The sequence below is a fragment of the Pelobates fuscus genome, chromosome 5 (genome assembly GCF_036172605.1).
Source record: "Pelobates fuscus isolate aPelFus1 chromosome 5, aPelFus1.pri, whole genome shotgun sequence".
Lineage (NCBI taxonomy): Eukaryota > Metazoa > Chordata > Amphibia > Anura > Pelobatidae > Pelobates > Pelobates fuscus.
The window spans coordinates 199,597,294-199,614,219 of NC_086321.1; positions in this window are offsets into that span (position 1 = coordinate 199,597,294).

A 16,926-nucleotide genomic window follows, 5' to 3' on the forward strand; every position below is an offset into this window, starting at 1 on the left:
CAATGCCATCTTCAAGACATTAAATGCGTGCTCTGCCTTCGGTTACCATTACTGAACATTTAGACTTTATTAGCTCTGTTAAAGGAGTGGAGATTTATAGCAAGATTATGGATTAATATACAGTAATAACCGGCAAGCCCTAAAAATGCTCTCATAGTCTCTATATTTCTCTATATTTCCTTTTTTAAATAGTCTCCTTCCACTAGTGTAACCCAGATATTAAGCTTCTTCCAATACTAAAAAGCATTTAGCAGAGTTTACAGTTAGGCTGGCAGCCGGATAGAATCTACTACTGCCTGAACTCAGAGTAGATGTGTTCCCCAGTCAGCACTATGAATCACCACATCATCACTGTAGGCGTAAGCCATGAAGCCATGGCTTACGCCTAAGTATTTTATCCATCCAATGATGCCTAAGTATTTTAGCTATCATTCGTATAAAAGTAGCTGGGGTACCATGCAACCCAAATGATAATACGTTATAAGGGAAAAGACCCTCTCGTGTTGAAAAATAAATCTTTCCCTTTGCCCTACTGCCAGGGGGACCTGCCAATAGCCTATTGTTTAATCTAAAGTATTTGATATCTGGAATCCCAAATCTCTCTATTAATTACTTAACCTGAGGCATAGGGTAAGCATCAAACTTAAAAATTTCATTCAATTCCCGAGAGTCATTACAGAATGGCATTTCACCGTTTGATTTGGGCACTAGAACAATAGGGTTGTTCCATTCAGTCTGTGAAAGTTCAATTATCCCCAAGTCCAACATGTTCTTTACTTTTGCCTTAACTGCCTCTCTTCTAGCCTCTGGTATTGAGTAGTTTTCAAGGAAATCATGTTTCATGGCTCAGTAATGATTTCATGTTTAATAATATGTGTTTTATCTGGATCTGGAAAGAAAACATCTCGATTTTTAAAAACAAGCATCTTAACTCCCTGCCTCTGCTGGGCTGCTAGAGGCTCTGTAAAATGTACTTCAGGTTCATTCTTAAAGGGACACTCCAGGCACCCAGACCACTTCGGCTCATTGGAGTGGTCTACCCTTAACCCTGCAAGTGTAATTATTGCAGTTTTTAAACTGCACTAATTACCTTGCAGGGTTAAGTCCTCCCCTAGTGGCTGTCTATTAGACAGCCACTAGAGGGAACTTCCTGGTCCCTAGCACAGGTTTTCTGTGCTAGAGCGTCGCTGGACGTCCTCACGCTGTGTGAGGACCTCCAGCGTCGCTCTATTCCCCATAGGGAAGCATTGAAATTCATTTTCAATGCTTTCCTATGGGGTGCGCTAATGCGCATGCGCGGCATTGCCGCGCATGCGCATTAGGTCTCCTCGGCCGGCGGGCGAGATCAGTCTCGCCCACCGGCTGACGTAAGCAGAAGGAGGAGCGGCGGGGGGAGGAGGAAGCAGCGACGTGGGACCTGTCGCTGCCTCTGGTAAGTCACTGAAGGGGTTTTCACCCCTTCAGCAACTGGGGATTGGGGGGTGGGAGGGAGAGGGACCCTCCAGTGCCAGGTAAACGGATCGTTTTCCTGGCACTGGAGTTTCCCTTTAATTATTTTGTTAGTAGAATCCCTTTGCATCATCATTAATACTGCTCTTACTACCCAGGGTTTTAGTACATTTATATGGTAAATTTATTCTGACTTTGTCTAGCTTTGTAATTTACCTCATTCACTTGTTCAGTTATTTCATATGGTCTTTGCCAGCTTGCAAAGAACTTGCATTTAACTGTGGGAATCAGTACTAGAACTCTTTCCCCAAGTTGAAAGACCCTTACCCTGGCTTTCCTATTGTAACTGACTTCATGAGCTTTCTGTGCTTTTTCCATATTTTCCTTTACTACTGGGATTATGTCTTCCATATGTCCTTGCAGTTGTGCAATGTGTTCTATTACACTGCAAAGAAGAGTGCATCCTTGTTCCCATGTCTCTTTAGCAAAGTCCAATATAACTCTGGAATGTCATTGAGATAACAACTACAAATCAAAAACCCTGTGGAAGATTGCAGTACTTCTCTAATAGAGAACATGAAATATGGAAATGAACAATCACAATTCTCAGTATGTACATTTCTCAGTCTGTACCATTGGTTAATAAATATAAAAGAAACAAATTGAAACCAATGTGGCATGGTGGGAATGTAAATCAATAAATAAAAAATAATAAAATGACATTTAAAGCATTTACATCGGACAAATCATAGGCACCCTATAAAAGATATAAGGAAGCTAATAATGCATGCAAAAAGGCAATTAGATTTGCTAAACTACAAAATGAGGTAGTGATAGGCAAAGAGAGCAAAACCCTAAAGCATTTTTTAAGTGCATAAATGCTAAAAAAAAAATTTAAAGTGAAATCTGGGAAATTGTAATTAACTATTTCTCCTCAGTATATATTAGGAAGAACCTAGTGCTAGAGATATGCAAATGATTGCTGCAAAAAAACTTTAATATAAGCAAAACTCCAGGGCCTGATGGTATTCACACACAAGTACTTAAGGAACTAAATGTGGAAATAACTGAACATCTGTTTTCATCTTTCAAGATTCTTTTCTTTCCAAAATTGTGCCGGAGGATTGGAAGAAGGCATATATGGTTCCTATTTTCAAAGAGGGTTAAAAATTCTTGCCTGGAAATTATAGACCTTTGAGCCTAACATCTGTGGCTGGGAAAGTATTTGAAAGGTTAATAAGGGATAATATTCAGGAATTCATTGAGAAGAACACTATTATCAGCAAAACTCTGCATGGTTTTATGAAACATAGGTCATGTCAAACTAACTTAATTTTATTCTGCGAAGAAGTATGTTGAAGTATAGATCAAGGTGTTGCAATGAATGTGATCTACCATGGTTTTGTCAAGGTGTTTGATACAGTTCCACACAATAGGCCAGTGTTCAAAATCAAAGAAATTAGTCAAGATGAAAATTCTTATTAATGGCTAGAAGATTGGTTTTGAAAAAAAAAAAAAGAAGAGTACAGAGAGTTGTCATTAATGGTCAATTTTTAAGCTGGACAAAATTGGTAAGTGGTGTCCCTCTGGGACCACTTGTATTTAACATACTCATAAATGATCTTGGAATAAGCATTGCAAGTCATGTTTCCAGATGACACAAAACTCTATAAAGTAATACAATCTGAGCAGTATATTACTTTGCTGCAGAGGAAGTTAGATAGATTGGGTGACTGGGCACTCAAATAGCAGATGACATTAAATGTTGAAATATGCAAAGTTATGCACTTTGGGGAAAAGAATGCACAAGCAACTTATACCCTAAATGGTAGTGAACTAAGAATAATAACACACAAGAAGGATTTATGGGAATTGTTATAGACAAAGTAGGCAACAATGTGCAATGTCAAACACCAGTAGCTAAGACCAGTAAGGTATTGTCATGTATAAAAATGGGGCATTAATTCTGGGCATGACAATATAATTTTGCCTCTTTATAAGACCACATCTTGAATATGCTGTGCAATTTTGGACACCTGTTTTATAGAGGGGTATTATGGCATCAGAAAAAGTGCAGAGGAGGGCTACAAAGTTAATAAAAAAGAAATTAACATTTTAGTTATGAAGATATGTTAACAAATTTAAACCTCTTTAGTTTAGAAAAATGGCACCTCAGAGGGGAAATGATAACATTATACAAATATATGCAGGGCAAATACAATCCATTTTCTGGAAATCTATTCACAAACTGTACAAGAGATCACACATTTAGACTGTAAGAAAGGATATTTAGTCTAAGGCAAAGAAACGTAGTAGTTTTTTTACAATTATATTTGACATAGAAGGGGTCCCTTGGTCTCCAAGAATCTCTTTTGGTATCCTGCTAAACATAATCATCAACTCTTTTGCAAGAAAAACTCTTAATCATTTTATCAGAGCTATCACCCTCACACTTCATCTTGGAAAGTGAAAACCAGAGGTAGAATATTTGTTAGTAAGAGCATAAAATCAAGAGCATTCTCTTGTGCGTCATGAGTATAGCTAGCCCAGGATGAGTTCCTGGAATAGCGGCGGTCTGTTTGGGGTTTCCTCGTCTGTGGGATGTACTTGGTAGAAAACCTGTTGGTTAGAATGAGAGAGGGTTTTAGCTGCTGTGTTGTGGTAGCCCTGTACATGTTCGCAAGTGAAGTGGAAGTGTTGTGTGGCTGCCAACCATACGAGTCTTCTGACTAGGATCATGATGGTAAGGAGGACCTGCCCTTGTTGACTATGTTGAATGCTGCTGTGTTGTCTGTATAGCATTTTACTGCCTGTCCTTTTGAAATGTGTCCCCACACTTGGGCTGCTGCCACTATTGGGTAAATCCCGAAAAGGGTAGAAGTATTGTTAAATAATGTCAAAGTTACTGTCTCTATTGGCCAAGCGTCTCTGAATCATTTGTCTCTGAAAATGGCTGTGTAACCTAAGTTGGCTACATATTACTGGGGAGTTCCCTGTAAAAGGTGGTATGAACATATTAATGTCGTTCCAGTGAGCCAAGAATTGACTCTACATAGACAAATCTGCCCTTGCCAGTCCGTCCAGTGTGACTATGCTTTGGTCGCTTTGTAGTTTTGGTAACAGACTGAGTAGTCTGGATATGAACGCGTGTCCTTGTGGGATTATTCTCATGGCAAAGTTCAGAGAACCTACGAGGGATTAAAGGTCTTTCCGAGTCTTAGTACCTCTGTTGAGTAAGCGTTAATCGTAATATTTATCTATCCTGATTCTGAACTTTGTCTACAGGGAGACTTGCCTGCATAGCGACTGAGTCTAGGCATATACCGAGGAATGAAAAACTAGTGATGGGTCCTACAGTTTTGTCCATGGCTACCAGTACTCCTAACGTTGAAAAGAGTGCTACTGTTTTTGTTATGCTTACTGGTGTGGATTCAGGGTTTTCTATGGTCAGAAATTCGTCTAGGTAGTGAACTACGACTGGACAGCCACTGACATTTAATAAGAGCCAGCAAAGTGTTTCTGCAAATATGTTGAATAACTTTGGGCTACTCTCTGCCCCGACATTTAGATGGTTGGTGAACTAGTAACGACCTTTCCATTTTATTCCATGCAGATGCCATAGTGAAGGATGTATTGGAAGTAATTTGAAGGTGTTGGATATGCCAGTTTTCCAGAGCCAAGCTGCCTCGCCCGCCTCCAAGATTACCTCTATCGCATTGTCTACCGTGGAATACTGCAAGGAAAATTCCTCGGTAGGTATTAGTGAGGTTAGGCTTGGTATGACAACAGAATGAGGAGCCGAAAGGTCTATTATCAAACATTTTCTGTTCTAGGGGTGGTGTAGATAGTGGTGGGTAAACTAGGCTCGTTGAAGCACAAAATGGTAGCATGAGAGTTGGAAGAGCAAATTGCACAAGCCGGTGGCACCTGCCCATCAAAGTGGCGACAGAACAACTCAGTGTCCATGTGGCTTCAGTCTATCCTGATGTTGAACTGCGCAAATGTTGCCGCAGCCTTGGCTGAAAAAGACTTGTGGTAATCGTAAAATGTGGTGCCACTGTACTTGTTCCCCAAGTCTGCGCTGGGGGAAATTAAAGCAGATTACGTCTCTGTACAATCCGAATACTATGACGAACTCTGGTATGGATAGTTTTTAGTTTAGTCTGACATCTTTGGGCACCACTGACAGGTCACCGTAATTGTATGTTTTATTTTCGACTATGTCTTCGGACGCTATCAATAGGGACATTAGTTTTACGTCTTTTCACTGCAGTATGTCTTTCTTAACGTTGGGAGGGACCATGTGCTCGTGTGATTTGTCAGGGTACCTGTAGTCTCTACCCCTGAGACGGGTAGAGACTTAGACGTTTTTCCATCCAGACAGCATGATTCTCCCGTTCCTCGCGGTCCCCTCGCGCATGTAAACGCCGGCCGTGAGAGAACTATGCCTTTTTGTAACGTGACGCTCAATAGTCGACGTCATGACGCTATTCTAGCCCGACCTGTCAGTCAAATCCCGGACACGAATCAGGTCTCGGCGGAGGCGTGATTAGTCTCTAGAACCAGGGTATTTAAGGGAGCTCTCAGCATTTGCTCATTGCCCTGTCGTGGTTCTAGCCAGCCTAGTCACACAGTGCTCTTGTATTCTCTTGTCTTTTGGTTCTGACCCGGCTTTGTTATTACTTACCTGTCTTCTCTGTTATCCTTGACCCGGCTTGTCTCTCGCTTACCTGTCTTCTCGTTCCCTCGACCTCGGCTTGTCCCTGACCATTCTATACGTAGTATTACGTTAAGTCCGGACAGTCTAAGGTCCGTTATACGTATCTGCTACTCTTTGTACTCTGCGTGTTGGATCCCTGTCCCGATCCTGACATTACGACAGGGCCAATGGATCCTGCAGGTACAAACTGTCAGCTTGGTTCTCCTGATCCTAGGTTTGACGCCATGGATCATAGAATGGATCAGATGGCACTAGCACTACAGGCGTTACTATCACGTCCTAATAATCCACCTGAGGAGATGCGTAATACTTCTATTCCTCCTGTGAGTTCAGGGCTAGAGGTAGCCACTGTAGGTGCTTCTTCCCGAGTTACCCCACCTGTACGTTATGCTGGTTCTCCTGAAAGGTGTCGTGGCTTTTTGAACCAGATCAGTATCCATTTCAAGCTACAACCCCGTTCCTACCCTACTGATAGGGCAAAGGTGGGATTTATTATCACCTTACTCATTGAGAAGGCTCTGAGATGGGCTAATCCGTTGTGGGAGAATGATAATCCATTAGTCTATAACTATAATGCCTTTGTAGCTGCTTTTAGAAGAACTTTTGACCCCCCTGGCAGAAAGGTCAATGCAGCTAGATTACTGTTGCGCCTTAGACAAGAGAACCGAACACTTGTGGATCACGCACTAGAGTTCAGGTCTTTGGCGGCAGAGGTTAAGTGGAATGAACAGGCTTATATAGACGTATTTTTAAACGGATTATCCAATGTAATACTTGACGAGGTAGCGACGAGAGAGCTTCCCGAGAATTTGGAGGACTTAATTTCCTTTATCTCTCGCATTGACGAACGTCTAAGAGAGAGGCAGAACACTCGAGATAGAACCGGTAGACCTTCCTTTAGACTAGCTCCTTCATTTCAAAGTCCTGAAACCAAAACTCCACAGTTTCCAGAACCTATGCAGATAGGCCTTACTCGCCTCTCAGAAGAGGAGAGACAGTACAGGAGAAGGGAGGGACTGTGTATGTATTGTGGAGTCAGAGGTCACTTACGTTTGAATTGTCCCAATCGCCCGGGAAACGCTCGCACCTAAGTTTCTCTAGAGGACAGGCCTTGGGTGTTTCTATTTTGTCCTCTACTCATAACTACAAAGAACACAGGCTTCTATTACCCGTCTCTTTAACTTGGGAGAAGGGAACTTTAGAGACTGTGGCATTGATAGACTCCGGAGCTGCTGAGAGCTTTATCGACCAAGTTTTTCTCACCAAACACGCTATCCCATCCCAGTTAAGGAAGACACCTTTGGCTGTTGAGGCCATAGATGGTAGACCTTTAGTTGAGCCTGTGATTTTCCAGGAGACCACACCTCTTAACTTAACTACTGGTATTCTACACAAGGAGGAGATATCTCTACTACTCATTTCATCTCCTTCTGTTCCCATAGTCCTGGGATACTCCTGGTTGAAGAGACATAACCCCATTATAGATTGGAAATCAGGGGAAATAGTCTCGTGGGGTCAGGGTTGTCAAGAGAGATGTTTAAAGAGAGTGTCACCCCTTTGTATTGTTAACACACTTAATAACTCTACCGACTCTACTAAGGTACAGATACCGTCCTTGTATCTAGATTTAAAGGCGGTATTTGACAAAGGAAAGGCTGATACCTTACCACCACACAGGCCTTTTGATTGCAAAATTAATTTACTTCCTGGTACTATGCCTCCCAGGGGCCATGTATACCCTTTGTCTACGAATGAGAACTTAGTCTTAGAGGAGTATATTCGTGAAAACCTAGACAAAGGGTTCATTAGGAGATCCTCCTCCCCTGCTGAGGCTGGATTTTTTTTTGTTAAAAAGAAGGATGGTTCTTTAAGACCTTGCATTGACTACCGAGGTTTGAACAAGATAACCATTAGAAATGCCTATCCGATCCCCTTGATCGCCGAGCTTTTTGATCGATTAAAGGGTTCCAAGATTTTCACTAAGTTAGACCTCAGAGGTGCTTATAACTTGGTGAGAATTCAGCAGGGACACGAGTGGAAGACTGCGTTCAATACTCGTTATGGGCACTATGAGTATACTGTAATGCCTTTTGGTCTCTGTAATGCCCCGGCGGTATTTCAGGATCTAATTAATGAAGTTCTGAGGGAGTTTCAACATGACTGTGTTATTGTATACCTCGATGATATACTTATACATTCCAGGGATATTGAGACTCACCACGGACAGGTCAGAAGGGTTTTGCACAAACTTCTTCAACATGGCTTGTACTGCAAATTAGAGAAATGTAGCTTTGACCAATCCCAGACTACCTTTCTTGGTTACGTGATTTCTGGAGAGGGGTTTGAAATGGATCCGGAGAAACTCCAATCCATTTTAGATTGGCCTTTACCTAAGGGTCTCAAGGCCATTCAGAGATTTATTGGTTTCTCTAATTATTACAGACGTTTCATTAAGGGTTACTCCTCTATTATTGCTCCTATCACCAATATGACCAGACAAGGGGCTGACACTAAGAATTGGTCTACTGAAGCACTTCTGGCTTTTAAGACTCTCAAGGAGCTGTTTGCTTCCGCACCAATTTTAGTTCACCCTGATACCACTCTGCCTTTCCTACTCGAAGTTGACGCTTCTGAGACGGGTATAGGTGCCATCCTGTCCCAAAGGTTGGGTGTGGATAAACCATTACATCCATGTGGGTATTTTTCCAAAAAAATATCGGGTACTGAGAGCAGATATGACATTGGTGACAGGGAACTCCTAGCGGTTATCATGGCTTTAAAGGAGTGGAGACATCTATTGGAGGGGACTTTGCATCCTGTTACCATTTTGACGGATCATAAAAACTTATCCTATATTGGGGAGGCTAAACGATTATCATCGAGACAGGCCCGTTGGTCTATATTCCTCACTCACTTCAATTACATACTCACATATAGGCCTGGTTCTAAGAATTCTAAAGCTGATGCCTTGTCTCGCCAACATGAACCTTCTGCCATATCTGAGCCGGTTTTATCCTCTATAGTACCTAAGTGTAATATCATCGCTAACACAACTCTCAAAATCCATTCTCCACTTCTTGATCAGATCAGGAGCTTGCAGCATCTGGCACCTAGACTGACTCCTGCGTCTAGACACTTCGTTCCTCCTGAACTCCAATTGGAGCTCTTACAGTGTCTTCACGAGAGTAAGGTGGCTGGTCATCCGGGCGTTCGCAAAACATATTCCTTGATCTCTAAGGATTTCTGGTGGCCTTCTTTACGGAGGGATATTAAGGATTTTATCGGAGCCTGTGAGGTCTGTACTAAGACTAAACTACCTCATTCGCTTCCTTGTGGTCTCTTACATCCCCTGGAAGTTCCAGAAAAACCTTGGTCCTGTTTGGCGATGGATTTTATTGTGGATTTGCCTGTTTCGAAAAAGCACACTGTTATTCTCACAGTGGTGGATAGGTTTACCAAGATGGCTCATTTCGTGCCTTTACCTAAACTCCCGACTTCACCTGAATTAGCGGAGATTTTTGCTAAAGAGATCTTTCGCTTACATGGGATACCTTCCGAGATTACTTCTGATAGAGGTTCCCAGTTTGTTTCACGTTTCTGGAGATCATTCTGTTCTCAACTAGGCATTAAATTGAATTTTTCTTCTGCTTATCACCCTCAGTCTAACGGAGCCGCTGAACGCACCAATCAAAAGATTGAACAATATCTGCGTTGTTTTGTTTCTGAACACCAGGACGATTGGGTCGGTCTGATTCCTTGGGCAGAGTTCGCACACAATAATCTTGTTTGCGATTCAACTCGCTCTAGCCCCTTTTTCATGAATTATGGTTTTCATCCTTCCATTCTTCCGTCGGTTCCTTCTTCCCAGGGGGTACCGTCGGTTGATACTCATTTTGCCAATCTGAAGAAGTTGTGGGATCAGACTCGACAAATTATCCTACATAATTCTATACTGTATAAAAAACACGCTGACAAACGCAGAAGGCCGGCTCCTAGTTTTGTCCCTGGTGATAGGGTATGGTTGAGTACTAGAAACATTCATTTGAAAGTACCGTCTATGAAATTCGCTCCTCGCTACATTGGACCCTATAGGATCCTGAATCGAATTAATCCTGTTGCGTATCGCCTAGCGCTCCCCTCTGCCTTACGTATTCCTAATTCCTTTCATGTTTCCTTGCTTAAACCCCTGATCTGTAACAGATTCTCCTCCAAGGTCTCCTCTCCTCACTCTGTTCAGGTTGAGGGTCAGGAGGAGTACGAAATCAACTCCATCATCGATTCTCGAATCTCCCGGGGGAAAATCCAATACCTGGTTGACTGGAAGGGATATGGTCCAGAATAGAGGACCTGGGTACCACAGGAGGATGTCCATGCTCCTCGTCTTCGCAGGGCTTTTCATTCCCGCTTTCCATCTCGTTCCGGTTCCTTCCGCCCGGTGGGCGTTTCTGAGAGGGGGGGTACTGTCAGGGTACCTGTAGTCTCTACCCCTGAGACGGGTAGAGACTTAGACGTTTTTCCATCCAGACGGCATGATTCTCCCGTTCCTCGCGGTCCCCTCGCGCATGTAAACGCCGGCCGCGAGAGAACTATGCCTTTTTGTAACGTGACGCTCAATAGTCGACGTCATGACGCTATTCTAGCCCGACCTGTCAGTCAAATCCCGGACACGAATCAGGTCTCGGCGGAGGCGTGATTAGTCTCTAGAACCAGGGTATTTAAGGGAGCTCTCAGCATTTGCTCATTGCCCTGTCGTGGTTCTAGCCAGCCTAGTCACACAGTGCTCTTGTATTCTCTTGTCTTTTGGTTCTGACCCGGCTTTGTTATTACTTACCTGTCTTCTCTGTTATCCTTGACCCGGCTTGTCTCTCGCTTACCTGTCTTCTCGTTCCCTCGACCTCGGCTTGTCCCTGACCATTCTATACGTAGTATTACGTTAAGTCCGGCCATTCTAAGGTCCGGTATACGTATCTGCTACTCTTTGTACTCTGCGTGTTGGATCCCTGTCCCGATCCTGACATGATTATATGTCTAGCGGAACCCTGTGTGGTTGGTGTGGTGGTGACATTACCCTGTGTAACGATTTGGTCTGTGGTTAGTGTGGGAAGGAGATCTGCGGGAGTTACAGTAGCTGGTGTTGATGATTCCAACTTCTCCATCCTTTGATTTAAATTATTTATAGATGACAGAATCAAAGACATTGTGGCCTGTATTCCCGTTAGGGTGTCGTTTATATTGGCTTGCGTACTGGTCCCTGGTTGCGGATTATCAGAATTGGATATCATGAGTCTATATGATTTCGCCTTTCTGGCGGTGGCTGAGTATGGTAAACCCCTCCTTAGTTCTGAGGCGATCTTTTGGATGGTCCATGACCTCAAGGCATGCAATAATGACATTAAATTGAGACTTATGATTATACTGTTATTGGTAGGTTATGTTAACTGGCTTCTGTCTTAATGTTGGGTGGCAAAGAACTTATCTATACGTGGGATGGTAAGGCCATGCTAATTGCCAAATGGCAGTTAGAGGCGCTGTCTATAATTTGGCGCTGTGCAATGAAATTATGGCGGGATGTAGGTTTCTGGAGAGCTCGAGAAGACAGTGGGTAGGAATGTGATGCCCTAACTAAACCTCTTAGTAGAGTGTTGCGAACTTTAGCTATGATTTGGGCTGATGGGCGAAAAATGCCTCTGTGTGAGAATGGGTGTTGGTCTCATGGTAGCTATGAAGTATTTTCCTGTGCTTGGGGCCGTTCCAGTTCCCTACCTGCTAGTTAATGATGTGAGGGTACAAATGAGTCATAAAAAACATGACTTTTGAGAGGTCTTATGGCTTGACTGAATGTCTGGCTATGTTCTTATATGCCACCTCTTGATAAGCAATACTGTGGTTGATACCTTTAACGTGAATGATTTGAGCGATTAATATTATTATATTGATACCTACCTGTGCTTGTTGATCCTCCTCTTAAGGGGTTGAATTTATGTAGTATTACTTCTGGACCTATTGGTTGAGGGATTGAAATGAAGCTTAAGTTTGATAAAACTGCATTTAGGCGTGCTGCTGTTGGATAACTTGAGGATTTGTAGCTGGTGAGTGGTTTGTTAGTACTTATACGTAGAACAAATGTAGAAACCTAACTCACAGGTTGTATACTTGTGACACTGATCGCGTATGCGGGTGGAGACTTGCGCTTGAGCCGGTGCTGTGGGCTGGTGGTAGTTCTGACTGTAATTAAATCATATGTATGAAAAGTCAAGGTTCTTTACCGGGCTGTAGAACCCTCTATATTGACATAAACCACTAGAACACCCGTATTAAAACTTGGGGTTAGGACTGTGCCTTAGTAAGTATTTTTTTATGGACTGTCCAGATTGTGACTTAAATCTTTCCCTCCCCTCCCCTCCCCTCCCCTCTTTTCTTCACTTTTTTTCACTCCCCCACTCACCCCCAGAGAGAATAAATGTGACTGGAATATAAACGCTAAAATATTGATCTGAATTCTAAAAGTACAATAATGACAATGCAAGCGTATTTTGGTATGCATCCTAAAAATCCGACTTATAAACCATTTGTATTTCCCGCTGTTAGGATTACTTGGCACTATCTCTATTAACCAGAGCAAACAAACGATTTATTTAAGCAAAATGCTAAACATAATACATGATTAAACATAACATGGCACAATAATAATTCTATTTTCCCCAATAAGACCTTCTATAACTGTAAGCTTTTTAGTGACATGTTGTATCACAGTGTAGTTTGTGCTGTCCAAAGTAGATGGCAGTGTTGGTGAGTGTTATTATATAGAGCTTAGTAACACTGTTTAAAGGACCACTCTAGGCAACCAGACCACTTCAGCTTAATGAAGTGGTTTGGGTGCCAGGTCCCTCTAGGATTAACACTTTTTTTTATAAACATAGCAGTTTCAGAGAAACTGCTATGTTTATAATAGGGTTAATCCAGCCTCCAAATCCTCTAGTGGCTGTCTCACTGACAGCCACTAGAGGCGCTTGCGTGATTCTCACTGTGAAAATCACAGTGAGAGCACGCAAGCGTCCATAGGAAAGCATTGTAAATGCTTTCCTATGAGACCGGCTGAATGCGCGCACAGCTCTTCCCGCGCATGCGCATTCAGCCGAAAGGGAGGATCGGAGGCGGAGCGGAGGAGGAGAGCTCCCCGCCCGGCGCTGGAATAAAGGTAAGTTTTAACCCTTTCCTCATTCCAGAGCTCGGCGGGAGGGGGACTCTGAGGGTGGGGGCACCCTTAGGGCACTATAGTGCCAGGAAAACGAGAATGTTTTCCTGGCACTATAGTGGTGCTTTAAGCTAAAATAAATTTTTCCCTTTTTATATGTGCAGCAGAGACTAGCCATACAGGGTCTCTTTTATGCGAATGCCTGTGTGATTAGTGATAAAACGGTTCGTATGAGTACGTACGTAGTGTCAATTCGTTTGAAATGCATTTCATATTAATTTGCCGCATTGTGTGTGTGTCATGTGAGGTAGTTTCAACCCGTGTTTCGTTTACTCACTGTTTCCGGGTGCTCGTCAGCTGACCCAGATGTTCGGCAAGGTGCCCTGGGAGCTTAGCGGCGTTGTGCGCAACCGTGCCGGAGCGAACACTGTCGTCGGTGTTCTGTGGAATGGGGGTCTGCTGGATGCCTGGAAAGTATCCTGGCTGCCTGGTAGAACCACGAGGGAGACTGTTCTGGCGAAACGAGAACCGGAAGTGACCAATCACTTTAGTTTATATAGGCTGGATAATCCCCTCCCACAACTCCAGGCTCCGCCTTCCCATATATATGTGTATATATATATATATATATATATATATAAAACACAACCTTAGGTATAAATCCTCAGAGTGGACATTTTTAAACTGGACTGGTGAAAGAACGAAAATTGTCAAACTTTGGAAGAAAGAAGGGAAAGATGATATGGAAGATTGTATGACTGGTGTTTGTATATTATTGAATAAATGTCTTATTACATATTCATTTTTATATTGTAACAAAATACCATTTGTAGTCAAAGGATTGTTCATCTAGGATCTTCAAATAACCACTGTCTTCTAAGGTAAGCTGCAAGATAGGACAAACTCCAACTCTGGGTGTCCTGATGAAAGCTCCATGGGGAGCTGAAACGTTGATGTCATTGTTGGAATAAAAAGAAGGTTTTATATTTGGAAATTCCTTGAGTGCCAGTATTCCTTTGGATATATATATATATATTTTTTTTTTTGTATTTGTTTATTTTTTGGGCAGAGTTACAGAAGCTAGGATTAATAGGTGGAACTCAGTCCTTCCAGGAGCATTGAAATATTCAAAGGTTAGCCTCTGAAGGCATCAGAGACTCTAACAACTGGAAAAGAGGCAGTAAAGCCTGAAGCCCTGAGACTCCAAGGAAACCCAGCGTGTTTAAATGTGCAGTGGTTATAATGTATATACCTGGAAACCTGATCAGCTGGCCCATTGGATAGTTAGGAAACCTAATATTTAGTTAGTCACCACGATGGAGTAGGATTTGTTTTCTTTAGTTTTATCACTGTACACAGCTCTGTGTACCTTGTAAAAAGCTATAATAAACTATTTACTATTTTATCATGAGGCTTTGTCAAGAGCCAAACCATCAAGCTACAATATATTTATATTCCTATAATATTCATATGAAAGGTATCACTCACAGGACTTACAGAATTTGATTTATTGTGTCAAACTCAAGACATGACACACACAGGAAATGTGCAGTTCAACATTTAAATATAATGAGGTTACTTATATATGTGTGCCTATTAAATATTGGGAGTAGTTTAAAATAATTTAATGCATGGGTCTCTTCCTACACTCTTTTCTACCCATGTATTTTTTATTTCAATACTGAATTATCATTCCTACAGTGTAGTCAGGATTAATTTATTATGTATTTGAGCTTAAAATCTCCAGGTGGTCTGTAAACTATACAATTCTAAAAGTTCTGGTGAGGGATATGTCAAGCAAATTAGAATTATATCCATAGCAACTACCCAAATTTATTTTATAATGGGTGTTGTGCTGTCAAAAATAAAAAGGATAATCCTTAACTGTCAAGTGAAACTCCTTAAAACTCAAAATTGCATAGTTTGAAATAGTTTAATATACTCATTTTTGTATATACAACTTAGTGCCTGATAGCATTCTATACATTTTATTTTTTACTTTTTATACTTTCAACAATTTATGTTAACCTATTAAGTTAAGACCTGGCAATATTTGGTATTATAAAACTGATTCTTCAGTGCAAAATAAGAGCACTTATACTAAGGTCCTTGCATTACCAGACCCCTCACAGCTTATCACAGCTGCCATGTCTTGCATACATTGGTATGGCTAAAGCAAACTAGCTTTCATACTAGACATACCCTCCAGTGGGTGGTGGAGGCACACATGGCTAAGGACTCTCTTTCACTGCCCATAATTTTAACACTGTAATGCAGGATTACACCAGTGTACTCCAGACATCAAAACCACTTCAATGAGATGAAGTGGTTAAGATGTCTAAAGTATTTTTTTAACATTTTATAAAACTAAACTACATAGTTACATAGTTATGTAGCCTGAAAAAAAAAAAACACTTACATGCATTAAGTCCAGATTTGTTAAAATCTGTTTTAGCTATTGATCCAAAATAAAAAAAAAATCCTTCTCGACCCCAGAATGACAGACAAATCTATCTTTGGGCTGAAAAAAAACACATCGAGCATCGCATGCCCCAAAGGTTGCAGACACCCCTCGGGGTTCCTGGCACTCATCCCTGCGCCAATACCTGCTTACCCCGGCTGACCTTGGTACGCAGGCTTCCAACGACTTCATGGCCTCGAGCGGCCCACTCCCGCCCTCACCATGAAGAGAAGGGACTCCAGAGGACTTACAAACAATGACATACACACACACTCACTGATTTGACACACTGATAGACTCACACTCACTGACAGACTCACACTCACTGACAGACTCACTGACAGATGCACACTCTCACTGACAGACGCACACACTCACTGACCGACACATAAACACTCACTGACCGACACACACACACATTCACTGACAGACACACACTCACTGACAGACGCACACTCTCACTGACAGATGCACACACTGACAGACACACGCACTCACTGACCAACACATACACACTCACTGACCGACACACACACACATTCACTTAGACACACACACACATTCACTCACAAACACACACTCACTTAGACACACACACGCATTCACTCACAGACACACACATGCTTACAGACACACAAACATACACACACACACTTAGACACACACACACATTCACTCACAGACACACACACAAATTTCCACCAACACTCACAAATTATTATTTTTTATATTTTCTTTTTAAATCAACCTAGCCTCCCTGGGAGAGCTGGAGTGGATTACTTACCTGCCGTCTAGTGGGGCTGCTGGTCGGGCAGGTAGGGGGCGGGCAGGCTGAGTAGGTGGCGAGGGAGCTTTAATATCCATGCTCAGCTCCCTCGCGCGCCGCTTAGTGATGCCGGGAGCCGGAGTGACGTCATATTTTTCCTGGTCCCGGCTTCATTAAGCAGCGCACGAGGGAGCTGAGCAGGAAGAGCTCAGGTGAACATGCTTCCTTGCTCCCCACAGCCCCCAGCCCGCAGCCCGCAGCCTGCAGCCCACAGCCTGCTGCCCGCCTCGGAGGAGCTCAAAAGTGGCTAGCTCTTGAACCCCCCAGGATACGAG